We start from the raw sequence: 16,070 nt of genomic DNA, 5'->3' as shown, positions 1-16,070 counted from the left end.
ATTGATTTCAAGGGATTTCATACACTCAAAATGAATATCATTTACATCAACACACACACTCAGTTTGATTTAACGTAGATTAACGATTGCAATTTTTTTAGTGAGTTGTACATGATGACATACTTTTTCCTTCTGCTCTGTCTCTTTAAATTGAGAGTAGTGTGTAATTGAGGGAGAGCAAGCTGTTAATTGGCAGCTCATGGCCTTTAATGGACAATCAGACAGCCAGCTAGCTGTGCATTATTTAAACGCGGTATTGATCTTGTTCCGCTGTTTACTGCAAAAGCACTTAGGCCTGAGGATCGTCTCCTCTTAGCACTGTACTACACAGTCTGGCCTTGAACCACAGCTAGTACAGTACTATTTCAGGTACACTGCAACTGACTTTTGAGATCTAGAACATGACAGTCCTAACAATTCCTTCTTTGTCATTTCATTTTCTTTGTATCTGCCTTTAGTTGGGACCAAACTATTGACTCTCATCCCTCATAATATATGAGTGAGGGAAACCCAAAAATGACCAGAATCAGTTAATAGCATAGGAGTAGGGTGTAGTTATCAAATATCGTATGGTATGCTATCGTATGTCTACAAGTCTGGTCAGTCATTCTGCTTTATGGTATCACGCTGAGTTGATCAAGTTCGTATTTCTGATATTTAATCTGCAATCATACAGGTAACTTTGGTCATTTTTTTTTTCTTTATAAGCCACCACAACAGATTTTCAAATCATAATGATCATTGTGTTTTTCAACATTGACAGACTTGTTGATAAAGGGCTTGTTCCCCATGAACAGACTTATTCAGTGACATTGTATCGACCTGCTGAGATATCAACGGGAAACAGCGAAAAGACACACGCAAAAGTGCATTTTGCACCATGACAAGGCACCTGCCAGTCAAAGAGTTTTTAACCAAAGACAATGGGGTTGTTGGTTTGTGCCGTCTGTATCCACCAGATCTCGCTCCCTGTAATGTCTATTTGTTCCTGAAATAAGAACTGAAACTGAAGTGAAGACAATTTGCTACCTTAGAAGAAATACAGCAAAAAGGCTCTGGGTACGGTAACAAAACGAAGAGCATGGGAAATGTTTACAGGAATGAGAGAAGCACAGGGACAGGTGTATCGCCTCTCAAGGAGAGCATTTTGAAGGAGATTTAAAGGGATATTTGTCATTAAGGTTTTTTTTTTTTTAACAATTCAGGAATTTTTGAGTCCCAGAGGTTAGGGATCTGAGGCAACATCGGAAGGTTGCCGGTTTGAATCCCGTAATTTGCCAGAAGTGATTTCACTCTGTTGGGCCCTTGAGCAAGGCCCTTAACCTGCAATTTCTCCGTCCTGGGTATGACGTTAACTTGTATCTAGCCCTGCAAGCAGGTCCTCCGACTGGCAGGAAAAGCTTGGGGTTTGGTGGCAGACTTGGCACTCCAGCCACTGTAAAAAAAACTCCCACGGCTCCATTCCATCTGAACTAGTGTGGTGCTGAGGTGTCACCCGCTGCACGACTGCACTAGGGTCCTAATTTGGGATCCTGAGGTGGTACGTTATGTGGTGGGTGGGCTCCCAACCTCAATCTCCCTCTCTCTCATATATGTATACTGTTTATAAAATATTGTGTACCATTTTAATGGTATAATATATTATTTATTTGACTTATCAGAAAATCTATCACAAAGATTTTTAACTGGATGGAGCAGCATTTTCCACACTAAGCTCCACTTATTCAGAGAAGGTGTTTGTTACAATTTGACATTTAATCAATAATATGTGGCATTTAAACTGGAAACAAGTTCTGGTGGCATTTGACGATGATTTGTATGCTTTTCAGTCCTTATTTCTTGTTAGTTTAAAGGAATATTTCATTGAAGTGCCTGAATCAGAAAAAAAGTAAGCAATTAACTCAGAATTGTAGGCATTTAATTAGCACCCAATTTTAACAACAAGAAAAAAACCCCGTCATTATCCACTTAGATGCAGTGCAGCGTTTAGACATTTCAAACCTTCAAGTCTTTATTACCCAAAGGCTGATAACCAGTCTTAAAATAGCATTTAATTAAAATTTAAACTGCAACACAATACGCTTTACAATTTAAACATTTATAGACTCATTGCTATGCCAAAGTTTACTGTAAAGAAGGCAGATTATAAAATGAGTGCTTTTGGTTTTAAGTTTGACTTGCAGTTAATAGTTAATAATAAATTGATTTATCTAACAAATTTCATATATTATGTAAAGTTAAAAGTATAAACTAGTAAGATATACTATTGAAATAATATAAATAATTGGGAACAGATACCTCAAGTAATTTGAAAGTTGCTAAAACAACATCTGCTATAACTGTATTCTTATTTCTTTACAATAGCAGTTAAAGTGCTGGGCTGGTGAGAATAACGCTGTGGGTTCCAGTAGCCACTTTACGACTGGCCCTGAACATGTCGATTAATCGGCCGGAGTTTTGGTTTCAAGAAGACTTAGAGAAATTCAAAAGATGCAGATAATGCAATATTTAGCATTGCCGAAGCACAGACAGGTAACTGACAAAGTCAGCAGCTGACTAACTGAGGGACGCAAATGTTAATAAATGCTGGTGCTTCACTGATCAAATGGGGCTGGACAATCAGATGACCAGTAGCTCACACAAACTTTAACTTTTACTCTCAAAGGTTTATTTTCTCTTAAATCACACCAAGCTATAATTCAGTTTTCCTCTTCTCTTATTTGTGTTTCTGAACGGATGAGTAGTAATTCTCTCAAACTACAGTAAATTAGGAGAAAACAGAAATTTTAGTGATTGGCAATACTGTAATGGATATAATGAGGTTATTAGAAACAAACTTGATGCATTAGGCTTAAAAGTCAAGACGGAGGTAAAGAATTTAGGGGTAACTGTTGACTCTGAGCTAAATGTCAGATCACATATTAATCAGATTACTAGGACAGCATTTTTTCACTTAAGAAATATAGCAAAAGTAAGACCTCTTATAACACTGCAAGATGCTGAGAAATTAATTCACGCTTTTGTTTTCAGTAGACTAGATTACTGTAACGCACTCCTCTCAGGACTACCCAAAAAAGACATCAGTCGGTAGCAACAAGTGCAGAATGCAGCTGCTAGAATCTTAACTAGGAAAAGAAAATCCGAGCTCATCATCCCAGTTCTGATGTCACTATACTGGTTACCTGTGCCATTTAGAATTGACTTTAAAATACTGCTTATGGTTTACAAAGCCTTAAATAATCTCACTCCATCCTATATTTCAAAATGTCTTACATTCCAAATCGTAACCTTAGATCTTCAAATGAGTGCCTGCTTAGAATTCCAAGAGCTAAAATTAAAAGAGGTGGTGAGGCGGCCTTCTGCTGTTATGCACCTGATATCTGGAATAGCTTACCGATAGGAAAAGGCGGAGTGGTGGCTCTGAGGCTAGGGATCTGCACTGGCAATCGGAAAGGTTGCCGGTTTGAATCCCGTAAAATACCAAAAGGGCCTCTGCTCTGTTGGGCCGTTGAGCAAGAACCTTAACCTGTAATTGTTCCATCCTGGGTATGACGCTAATCTGCATCCATCCCTGCATGTAGGCCCGTCAACCTGCAGGGAAAAACTTGGGGCTTGGTGGCAGAATTGGCTCTCCAGCCACCATAAAAAAAAACCTCACAGTGTTTCACTCCATCTGAACTAGTGTGGTGCTGAGGTGTCACCTATTGTATGGCTACACTCGGGTCCTAATCTGAATCCTGAGTTGGTTTGTTGTGTGGTGGGTGCGGCAATGCGCTGTATCAGCGTGTGCTCCTAACCTCCTCCTTACCAACAGGCTAATACGGTGGAGCACTTTAAAAAACTGCTGAAAACTCACTACTTTAACATGGCTTTCTCATAGCTTCATCTTAGTTTAATCCTGATAGTCTGTATATGCATTTAATTATTATTATCATTCCTGGTGGCTCCACAACCCATACTAACTACCCCCTACTTTCTCTGCTGTTCTCTTTCTGTTTTTGTCTGTGGTGTTGATCTGCGCCACCACCACCTGATTAAAGCACCGTGATGTCCCTACATTGATGGATTGAAGGCTGAGGTCCACATGACCATCATCATCAAGTTCTTCCACGTGAACCCTGAATACCATGAGGACTGATTGAGATCATTTATGTTAGGTAGAATGCCTAGAGGGGGCTGGGTGGTCTTGTAGCCTCGGACCCCCTGCAGGTTTTGTTTTTTTTTTTTCTCCAGCCACCTGGAGTTTTTTTGTTTTTTCTGTCCTCCCAGACCATTGGACCTTACTTTTATTCTATGTTAATTAATATTGCCCAATTTTATTTTTTAATATATTTTGTCTTTTTTCTCTTTCTTCATCCTGTAAAGCACTTTGAGCTACATCATTTGCTATAGAAAATAAATATTGAAAATATAGAATATAAATATAGAAAATATGCTATAGAAATAAATATTGTTGTTTTTGTTCTCTGCGGCTGGCTGCTTTTTTTTATTAATATTAACTTTTAGCGTCTTAATGTTTTATATTTTAAATATACTTTGTTGTTCTTTAATAGTTTATCATGTGTGTATTGTTCTTTTTTGACTCTTATTTATTTTATTCATTTTTTTATTTTGGTTTTAGTTTATAGAGCACTTTGTGCGTTTTGCTTGAAGGGTGCTGTATAAATAAGTAACTCTAAGCTGTAGCTTGTTGATACGCAGTGTTCATCACAGTATAGCAGGCATAGCGGCTCTGTCTCAGCCTATCTGGTGTCATGGACAAAGACTCATGGCTGCTCTGGACAGCTACCTGTGTCTGCCTGTTCATATGAGCACTCAAAGAAGGGTGTAACCGAGACTAGCACAGTAATGAGAGGCTCGAGGCCGATTCGCTGTATAATGGAGGAGACAGAAGACTCTTTATTCAACCACACTTCAGTGGGTTCATGTGACCCTGCACCAGTGCACGTATAGTTACAGCCGGCAGGCACTAGTCACGAGTCTTTAAATAGATTGTGTGTTTGAAGATGCGCAGCCCCCTTTTCCCAGAAGGAATACCCACCCACTACTCCTCCATTAGTGGCACTCCAGGACAGCGGAGGGAAGTGCAGTCAAATCCAGCAGGCATCCAAATTCCACAACTGGCAAGTTATGTTTTGTGAAAAGTGGGCTCAGCTACTGAAAAAAGTGTCTAATGCTTACGAATGCAATCGAAATAACATTAAATCTCTTGACAATGTTTTCATGATATTGATTTAAAGATTGTTGGCACAACTGTAGCGCTGCTGCCTCACAACAATGAGACTGGGGTACACGTCTCGGTTGCTCTGTGCGTGGAGTTGGCATGTTCTCCCCGTATCCGTGTCAGTTTCCTTCATGTGTTCCTCCCATAGTCCAAAGAGAGGTGATAGGATAGGTGAAATGGTGCTGCTAAAGTGGCCTGCGAGGGTGGGTGTGATGGACTGGCACCCTGTGATGTTCCTGCCTTGTGCATGATACTTGATAGGCTCCAGCTTTCTTATTGTTCTGGATAGGTTAAGAAAATGGATGGATGGATTATTTAAAGATATGTTTATTTCATTGAAAGATACAAGAAAATCAATTGGAACTCCTGTACCCCTGCATATCCGTACAAATATCTACTGTAATCAGCCACTCATGAGGCAGCAGCACAATGTATACAATTATGCAGATGTAGGTCAGGATCTTCAGGTAATGTTTACATCAAACACCAGAAATGGCAATAAATGTGATTTCGACTGTGGCATAATTGTTGGTGCCAGGATGACTGGTTTGAGTAAAGTAAAACCTCGATTATCTGTCAGGGGTTGGAACTGCAGCCATGACAGATAAGAGGAAAGACAGATAACAGAACAGCAAGTTTAAAAATGATATACTGTACAGTAGATTAGTTTAGCAAATAGTTGTATTCATTTACAAAAAGAGAAAAAAACTATATTAACAAAATACAATATAATATTAACAAAATGAATCAATGTATATAATATTGTAATGACCAGCATAATTAGCAAATACAACTCCGAGGTACTGGAGTTTTCTGTGTTTTACTTGGAGTCTTCGTTCCGTAACAAACTGTGCTGTTTTATACACCGTTATCTGGGTTACAGAGCACATCTCCAAAACAATAAAAGAAACCTTTCCCTACCCATCAATTTATCCAACAAAATTAAAACATCCATGCCTTTAAGCAAGGAATTATGGGCTGTGAGGAAGGCTTTGAGAGTATTGTAGTTTGCTTTTGATTTACTCACTTAACTGAAAGTAATAAACAAGACTTCCAACTTGGAGAATAAAGCATTGGTGCCAAAGAACCAGTCCTACTACAGTGGAGTGCATCTCTTATTGCCTTACCTGACCATCGCTACTCTTATTCTGGATGAGGCACACCTGTGAAGTCAAACCAAACTTCGGAAATGGCTGGTAGGACAGGCCGTCATGTCATTTTAGGAAGTCGTTCTGCCAGGGCAATGCAAGCCATTGTGCTCAGCAGTTATTGATCATTTACATCTGCTTTGATTTCCATCTTTAACACAAACAAATGTTTTGAGGCTGTGTAAATACAGGTTTGATGATTCTTTGTTTGTTTTGGGGACTTATATACAGGTGCTGGTCATAAAGTTAGAATATCATGACAAAGTTGATTTATTTCAGTAATTCCATTCAAAAAGTGAAACTTGTATATTGAATTCATTCATTACACACAGACTGATGTATTTCAAATGTTTATTTCTTTTAATTTTGATGATTATAACTGACAACTAATGAAAGTCCCAAATTCAGTATCTCGGAAAATTAGAATATCAATTAAGACCAATGCAAAAAAAGGATTTTTAGAAATGTTGGCCAACTGAAAGGTATGAACATGAAAAGTATGAGCATGTACAGCACTCAGTATTTAGTTGGGGCTCCTTTGGCCTGGATTACTGCAGCAATGCGGCGTGGCATGGAGTCGATCAGTCTGTGGCACTGCTCAGGTGTTATGAGAGCCCATGTTGCTCTGATAGTGGCCTTCAGCTCTTCTGAATTGTTGGGTCTGGCGTATTGCATCTTCCTCTTCACAATACGGGGTTAAGGTCAGGCGAGTTTGCTGGCCAATCAAGAACATGGATACCATGGTACCATAGCTTTGGCACAGTGTGCAGGTGCCAGGTCTTGTTGGAAAATTAAATCTGCATCTCCTTAAAGTTCGTCAGCAGCAGGAAGCATGAAGTGCTCTAAAACTTTCTGGTGGACGGCTGCGTTGACCTTGGACCTCAGAAAACACAATGGATCAACACCAGGAGATGACATGGCACCCCAGACCATCACTGACTGTGGAAACTTTACATTGGACTTCAAGCAACGTGGATTCTGTGCCTCTCCTCTCTTCCTCCAGACTCTGGATCCTTGACTTCCAAAGGAAATGCAAAATTTACTTTCTTCAGAGAACATAACTTTGGACCACTCAGCAGCAGTTTTGTCTTTAGCCCAGGCGAGACGACTCTGACACTGTCTCTTGTTCAAGAGTGGCTTGACACAAGGAATGCGACAGCTGAAGCCCATGTCTTGCATACGTCTGTGCATGGTGGTTCTTGAAGCACTGACTCCAGCTGCAGTCCACTCTTTGTGAATCTCCCAAACAGTTTTGAATGGGTTTTGTTTCATAATCCTCTCCAGGGTGCGGTTATCCCTATTGCTTGTACACTTTTTTCTACCACATCTTGTTCTTCCCTTCGCCTCTCTATTAATGTGCTTGGACACAAAGCTCTGTGAACAGCCAGCCTCTTTAGCAATGGCCTTTTGTGTCTTGCCCTCCTTGTGCAAGGTGTCAATGGTCGTCTTTTGGACAACAGTCAAGTCAGCAGTCTTCACCATGATGTTGTATCCTACAGAACTCGACTGAGAGACCATTTAAAGGCTTTTGCAGGTGTTTTGAGCTAATTAGCTGATTAGAGTGTGGCACCAGGTGTCTTTAATATTGAACCTTTTCACGATATTTTAATTTTCCGAGATACTGAATTTTGGACTTTCATTAGTTGTCAGTTATAATCATCAAAATTAAAAGAAATAAACATTTGAAATACATCAGTCTGTGTGTAATGAATTAATCTAATAATACAAGTTTCACTTTTTGAATGGAATTACTGAAATAATCAACTTTGTCATGATATTCTAACTTTATGACCAGCACCTGTATATTTTTGCAGTTCTAACAATGCAGTCAGAATTTAAGCACTTTTCTGTTGTAATTGCTTTATTCAAATGGGTGTTTGGGGGCATTTCACTACAGAATTTGGTTGATCCAGGTCTTTATGAAGTGTAACAATTGTAATCAGTCCAAAAGACAAGATAAAGGTTTGGGGGGGAATCCACCCTGTATATTATCTGGATTGCTGTAAGGCAAAAAGGCTTCCGTTAGCAAAAGAGTAGTCGTTATAGACTGAGTATCGTATCTGACTGCTGAACAGAAGGATTGCTGGGTTTATGTGGCCAAGAGGGAGGAAGAGGCGGGTCATCAGTGGGAAGTGACATCATCCAAAGGGCAGTCTACTTCTGAAATAGGAAGTGCAGTTTTTCTTAATTGTTCCTGTAAAGAATGAGAGGAGGTATTAGTGCACATGACCAGTCCCGTGTGGCGTTTCAACATTAACCAGACCACTGCTGCTGCCCCCAATACGTGCATGTGTGACACAATTTTCAGTTTTGAAATCTGTTGAAGCCTCTTTGCGCATAAAATTTTGAAGATCCATTATTACATTGGTCTGCAAAATTTTTTTTCTCTTCTATCAAAAATCGTAGGTGTTCTTCATCCAAATCTGGCAAAAAAGGCATACTTATAAAATTAAACGTTTAAACTTAAAAAAAAAAAAACTATACATTACACATCTAATTGGTTTAAATATAATTATTACTTTTAAATTTAGTCTCTGCTGTTTTTTCATAGTGGAATGACCTACAGATGTCATCTAAAATAGACTCAGTCCACTTTTTATTTGAGTGATGTCCTGGTGGAGTCTCTTTCCGTGTTCGTCACCTGGGGAAAAACCTAAATGAGAGTGTAGGAAATTCATTTTTAAAGACGTGTTACACCCAAATGCTAGGTAGGAAGGTCTTAGCTCCTAAATTACAGTTGTTTGTAGTTTTCCACCTTTGTATTTCCAAGAAGGTTGGGAATTGTGGAATTGTGGCACACACTTTTTTTTCTCACTAAAGTCAGGTTGTGTATTCTTCTACCGGTTGCTTTAATTGTTACCTGGTCAAAACAATGGATGGATCACTTGAACTTGCATATTTCTGTAAAAAACATTTAAAAAACTTTCTCTGTTCTGGAAAACAAAAATGCTTCTTTTTAAACTTCTGAAGTATAAAAATCTGGTTATTTTGAAGGAAAAAGAATGGAGGAAAAAGAAAAACTGAGAAGAGAAAATGTAGGAAATACTTGATTTAAGAACAAGGAGCTGCCATTCCCCAGGTCAAAATATACTTCCACCAACATTCTGAATTTTTTTCTAAATAACATTTTTCGCTGAATCCAATATCTTGTGGAAATGGTTTCAATTTCGTAAATGTATCAATTTCGTAAATAAACCAATTTGTTTGTGGAGGAGGATTTCGGTGCAGATTAGTGTCATTTTTTGGAGAAAGGAATGAAAAACATTTAGTTGCTATTCTGTAAAAATAAATCATGCAGGTATAAGGTAAGAGCATAACCAAAAATGTGGGATGGAAAGTTGAGTATAAATATAAGAAGAATGCAAGTGTCACACACATGCAAGCACATAGGGGACAGCTGAAGGGCTCTAGTAATTGTAATACCCTGCCGCTCCAGAGGTTGGCGCTGTGTAATCATGTCTCTTCTCTTCCTCCCCCTGCAGACTGGAAGATTGATGTCTTTACCACCACTGACATCACTTCCTTTCCAACCTACCTCTTCCTGCCGGAAATCCTCAAAGCTGCAAGATCAGCCATCTTAGAGCAGTCACAACTGAACTTGTCTCTGTGAAGATGTTAACACTTGTGAAATGTGTTTCTTTTTTATGTTTCTTATCATAACAGTTATACAGGATTTATCATTTGGTACCCCCGACTTTTATACTGTCATGTGTATTCTCTTAGGACAAGGAAAATAGTTATAGTCAATGCAAATTACAAGGGTTGTACAGTCAACCCTCGTTTATCACGGTTAATCTGTTCCAGACTCTGCCAGGATAAATTAATTTCTACGAAGTGGGATTCTTTATTTATAAATCGAATATTTTCACAGTTAGAGCTTAGAAAACCTGTTTATGACCTTCTAAATACATTTTCTAACATTGTTAGAGCCCTCTACACATGAAATAACACCCTTTAGTCAAATCTTTAAACTGTGCTCCATGACAAGACAGAGATGACAGTTCCGTCTCACAATTAAAAGAATGCAAACATATCTTCTCTTCAAAGGAGTGTGCGTCAGGAGCAGAGAATGTCAGAGAAAGAGAGAGAGAGAAAAGCAAACAATCAAAAATCAATAGGGCTGTTTGGGCTTTTAAGTATGCGAGGCACCGCCGAACAAAGCAGCTACAAGGAAGGCAGAAATGTGAAGGTAGTCTTTCAGCATTTTTTAGAGGAGCGTCCGTATCTTCTAAGCAAACAGCCTCTGTGCAAACAGCCCCTCAGCTCACACCCCCTCCGTCAGGAGCAGAGAATGTCAGAGAGAGAGAGAGAGACAGAGAAAAGCAAACAATCAAAAATCAATATGTGCTGTTTTGGCTTTCAAGTATGCAAAGCACTGCACGGGAAGCATATCGTATATCATTGAGGAGTTTTATTCAATATGTAATACGTGCTCTGATTGGGTAGCTTCTCAGCCATCTTGCAATAGCGTCCCTTGTATGAAATCAACTGGGCAAAGCAACTGATGAAGCATGTACCATAAATTAAAAGACCCATTCTCCACAGAAATCCGCGAACCAGCAAAAAATCTGTGATATATATTTAGATATGCTTACGTTTAAAATCCGTGAAGCTGCGAAAGTCGAAGCGCGATATAGCGAGGGATCACTGTAATCATAACTGAAAAATTGTACTTATATTTTTAAGAACATATGAAGATAAGAAATGCTGCAGTATATTGGAGGCCATTGAATTATTTGAGCTCATCTGCCTCTGACAGTTGTCTCTGATTCCAGCGAGCAGTGAGATATGGAGCCAGTGGCCTGAATGTGCAGGCAGGGGAAGAGGCAGAAATGGAGGAAGCTGTGGGTGATCGAAATGGAGGCAGTGGCGCTGAGGGGACACTTAGTTTCACAATGTATTGTAGCACCAGTGAAAATAAAATATTGCAGAATTATGGTATAAAAAATCACACGAATTAAGGATCTGTCAGCATATTGTCTTACGGAACAATCAAGAATGGATAATATTACAAGATATCGCAACATTAAAATGAGATACTGCAAAAGCAGAAGCAAAAGTGAGCAGTCATACATTTCCAGTTTTCCTTCTGTTGTAAGTGAAGCAACACAGGATAGGTTTCTTTTACGTACTATGTACTATTTAGTTGGCTAATCTGTTGTTGCTACTTGACATTTCCACTTCACTATAATATAATAATATAACAGCAATTTCAGTTGGTCGCAGCAGATCTGGCAGAGCAGACGTTTCACACACTGACTTGTGGTAAAGGTGCTTTCCTATGGCACTGTCACATTTAAAGTCACTGAGCTCTTCAGTATGACCCATTCTACTGCCAATGGAGATTGCATGGCTACATGCTTGATTTTATGCAGTTGCTAATAATGCATATGTCTGAAACACCACAATTCAATAACTTGGAGGTGTGGCCATGAAATATATATTACAAATTTTTGGCACAACAGCACCATCTGCTGGAAGGTGGGGGGAACAGGGTCTCTCATGCCCTTAATTCAAAGATACCACTACCTACCTACCTGAATGTGCTGGAAAGTCTCCTGATCTCAAAAACATTTGTCAGGTTTCCATCAGTTCAAAAGCTGGATATAAGAAGGGGAGGTCTGCAGATAAAGCCCAATACTTTATTTAGGATTCAGAGATGCACTGGGGGCGCTATGAGGATAAGAAAGTAAAGGACTTAATGAAATGAAGAATGCAGTAAATGAACCAAGATAGAAACAACAAGGAAAGGCACATTAGGGCAGCACAGATAGTCTGACAGAAGACCAGAGGCCTGGTGGTACGTCTTGTCACTAGTAGCCATATGCACAAAGAACAGGAAGGTTTTGAAGGCAATAGGGTACAAAATTGGAGCTCACTTTGAGCAGATCTCCAGGCCATTGGAAAACAATAGAAACACATCCAGAGCAGGATATGTTACTTTAGGAAATTTTCAGAAATTTTGAAAATCTTAGCTCCGATATCCTTTTAGGTTATTTATATCACCGTGAAACACCCTTCAGTAGCCTCTAGCTAAATACCAATAGAGTGCAGCCTTTCATATGATTCACAGACTCAATGGGTTCTCATTTCACAAGCATCCTTCATGTGACTCTGGGTCAGATTCAGAAACGTCCCTCAGCAGACACATTCATAATAGGCACTGGACAGAAATACCAAACCAGCCTAAAGGCAGGAGGGCTAGGAGACAAAATCAGATAATAGGCCTCAGCTTTGGAGATAAAATTAAAGTCTTGTATATACTGAGATTAAAAAATGTAAAAATGTCTATACATCTGTCCATTCATCCATTTAATAACTTGCTTCATCAAACGAATTACTTTATTTATGCATGATTCTGTTCAAATTGATATATTTATAGTGATATGGAGTTTTACATGAACACAATGTCTAAAAAAAGTATTAACCCCCTTCGAAATTTTCACATTTTATGCTTATACAGCATTGAATCACGGTGGCTTTTTTGTCATTGATCCTTTTAATGTCAAAGTGAAAAGTGGTCAAAATTAATTACAAATTAAAAACGCTCATAAATCTGACTAAGGGTCTGGATTATCCCTTCGCTTCTGAACTTTTGCCGGGCCTGTGCTCCCAAATAAAATGTGATCTCAACAAAGTGCTCCTCTGATGACAGGTCATTTTTTTTTTGTTTTTCTGTACAAAATCTGTTTGCTCCCAAAATAAAGAAATCTTGCTGGAGGAGAAATAGCAATTTAAACGGGCGTCTCAGTGTTTCCATGGTCGAGTGACACCAGATACCTGCTGGAATAAGTTGTGGCCATGGAAAATTGGGTGAAAATAAATGGATAGGTTGGAAAAAGAATGATCTCTCATGAGATAAGAACATAAACAGTTCTAGAAATGATAGCAAGTGAGTCCTTTAAGCTTGTATGGTTAGCTAAAATATATTCATTCCAATATCGAATCCAAACGAAGATAATACGTGTTGATGAGCAAATGCATAGTTTTAGCACTTATGACTGTGTCACATTAGACAACATTTCCAGCACTTACATTAAATCTTAGTGAATTTCAGGCACACTCTCGTTACGTAATGTGACATAGTCCATGATTTGCTCTAAGAAAATCAGACCGATTTAATTTTATCTTTAGTCTTACGGGTGGGCTCAGAGTTCATGAGAGATGATAACCAATGGGCACTCATCTGGATGTATAATGCATATAATGCTGTGATGAGGAAGAAGGAACATGGATGTTTTGGACCTCACAGCCAGAAGATAACGACAACTGTATGATGACTTGTGCTTTATATACCACGACAGAATGGGAAAAATAAAAAAGGGCAAAGATTGCAGTTGAATAACGTACCTGTTAACTCTTCATGCAGCGCTGGCTCCATCAGGCAGCACCTTATTTTCCTGCCAGAAAAAGCAGCAAGCACATCTGTGCTGGAAGGCCGGCTGGCAGTCAGTAAATGTGACAGACCCAGTGATTTCCAGACTTTCAGACTGACACGGCCTGATGTTGCAATCCGAGACAGCGGTCAGCAAGTCTGACATGCCCAACTATTAGGAGTCACATAATGTGACATTGGCTTTAGCTGAAGAAATTCATTTAGACCAAGCTTCTCAGTGCCTTTAAGAAGTTTGAAGACCTGAATTTGTTCACCACGGATCAGTGTTTAATCTTCTTTTGACATATTGCACCAAAAATTGTTCCTGCTTCTCAGAAAAGATTTAGCAAGAGTTATGTAAACTATTTCTAGGTATTTGCATGATTAAATGACTTGTTTTGGACTACTGTGGAAAATAATCATTAAGAATTGTTTAATTCCTGAAACAAATAATGTAACTCAAATTGTTAGTTTGGTGCTACTGCGGTAGGCTGGCACCCTGTACCGGGGTTTGTTTCCTGCCTTGCGCCCAGTGTTGGCTGGGATTGGCTCCAGCAGACCCCCGTGACCCTGTAGTTAGGATATAGCGGGTTGGATAATGGATTTATTATTAGGAGATGGGGTAAGGTAAACAGCCAGGTAGAAGTCCACCTTCTGAATTGTCATTCAGCCAGTATGCTGTTTATATGGTCACTGATAAATTAGTTAGGACATTCAATTTCTGTCCACTTAGATACGTCGAAGGAGTCCTGTGCAAATAATTCATGTAAGAGCTAAAACAGTGCCATGTGTTTATTATTCATTAGTCTCAGCCAAGAGAGCTACACAAGGCTTGAAACGGGCCTGGAGAGGACATTATTCCATAATAAGGCATGCATGAGCTCACAGTCCTTCACACCAGGATAACCTGGAGTCTCCAATTAAGTAAAAAACTTTTAACCAGAGTTCTCAAAGAACAGCAAATTGCCAGCATTAAGTTAACTGTTAAAAGTGTATACTGTATATGGAAATACTGTTTTCCTGTACAAAGTTAATGTGTTAATTTAGTACTGGCAATTTTGCTGTGTGAGAATATGCCAACTCCTGGCAATCAGAGGCAAGTCCAGGTTATCTCCTGAGGCATCGGTTTTATCCACCATGGTACTGTGCTGCTGCAGGTTGCGTTTTCTAATATACAACATGTTATGTTTAATTTCTTGGTTCAGTTCCCTGCCACCATCCCTGAAGCCAACATTTACAAAATTAATGATGCAGAATGATCAGGTGCTCAAGTTCTGAAAGGCGCTTGGTAAAACAGGAAAGTCTTGTACCCTGTGCCTCAGAGAATCAAATATTAAACGGTCTTTCCCCTATTTTCTTCAAAGAAATGCTGTCCCAATCGAGAACAATACCCATTTCAGCCCGTTTCTATTCACGCCAACAGGAAAGGCAGTGATCACAAGCCAATATTTACCGTAATTTATGCAAGTTTCATCTTTTCCTAGGACCCCCCACCACTATGATGTCGTTTTCTTCACCCAGGAGCTTCTGATTGTGTCTTTCAATGAAACATTTCATTATGTTTTTGTTGTCTTCCTGTGACTATGATATACGTACATTCATTTTTTTCTTCTATTTTGCTGTAATTTGCTGTATGCAAGCTTCACTATTTTTAGTACATTATGCCCTTCTGCAAAACTCTGTCTGTATGTACAGCGCAATATATTTGGAATCAATTATTCAACTCTGGTTTTTTATTTTCTTTATTGAATTACCACTTTGATGTAGTCAGGTCAAAGAAAATGGTGGTGCCTATCCTTCTATATAAATTAATCAACAAATACAATAAAGATATATACCATAGTTATTTGGATATTAATCAACACAAACAATAAAGATATAAATTAATCAACAAAAACAATAAAGATATACTATAGTTATTTGGATATTAATCAACAAAAACAATAAAGATATAAATTAATCAACAAAAACAATACAGATATGCCACAGTTACTTGGACATTATTGTTTATTGTTTAGTATATTTTAACAATTACAAAGCTGGAGCTTTCAACAATGAAATGTGTACGTACAGCAGATTCTGAAGGTGGTGAGACCCCCTCACTTTTTTCTTGATTTGCTGTATTGCAGCCCCTGTAATAGAATCATTTAATTTCATAGCCCCCCCCCCTCCCCCAAATCAGGTAACACTCACTACTCCAGAATAACCAAGCAAAAACAGGATTTCAGAATTGTCCATCCATCCATCCATCCATTATCCAACCTGCTATATCCTAACTACAGGGTCACGGGGTCTGCTGGAGCCAATCCCAGCCAACACAGGG

Source organism: Polypterus senegalus, chromosome 7, assembly GCF_016835505.1.
Source record: "Polypterus senegalus isolate Bchr_013 chromosome 7, ASM1683550v1, whole genome shotgun sequence".
NCBI lineage: Eukaryota > Metazoa > Chordata > Cladistia > Polypteriformes > Polypteridae > Polypterus > Polypterus senegalus.
Note: the sequence above shows the minus strand (reverse complement) of the source record.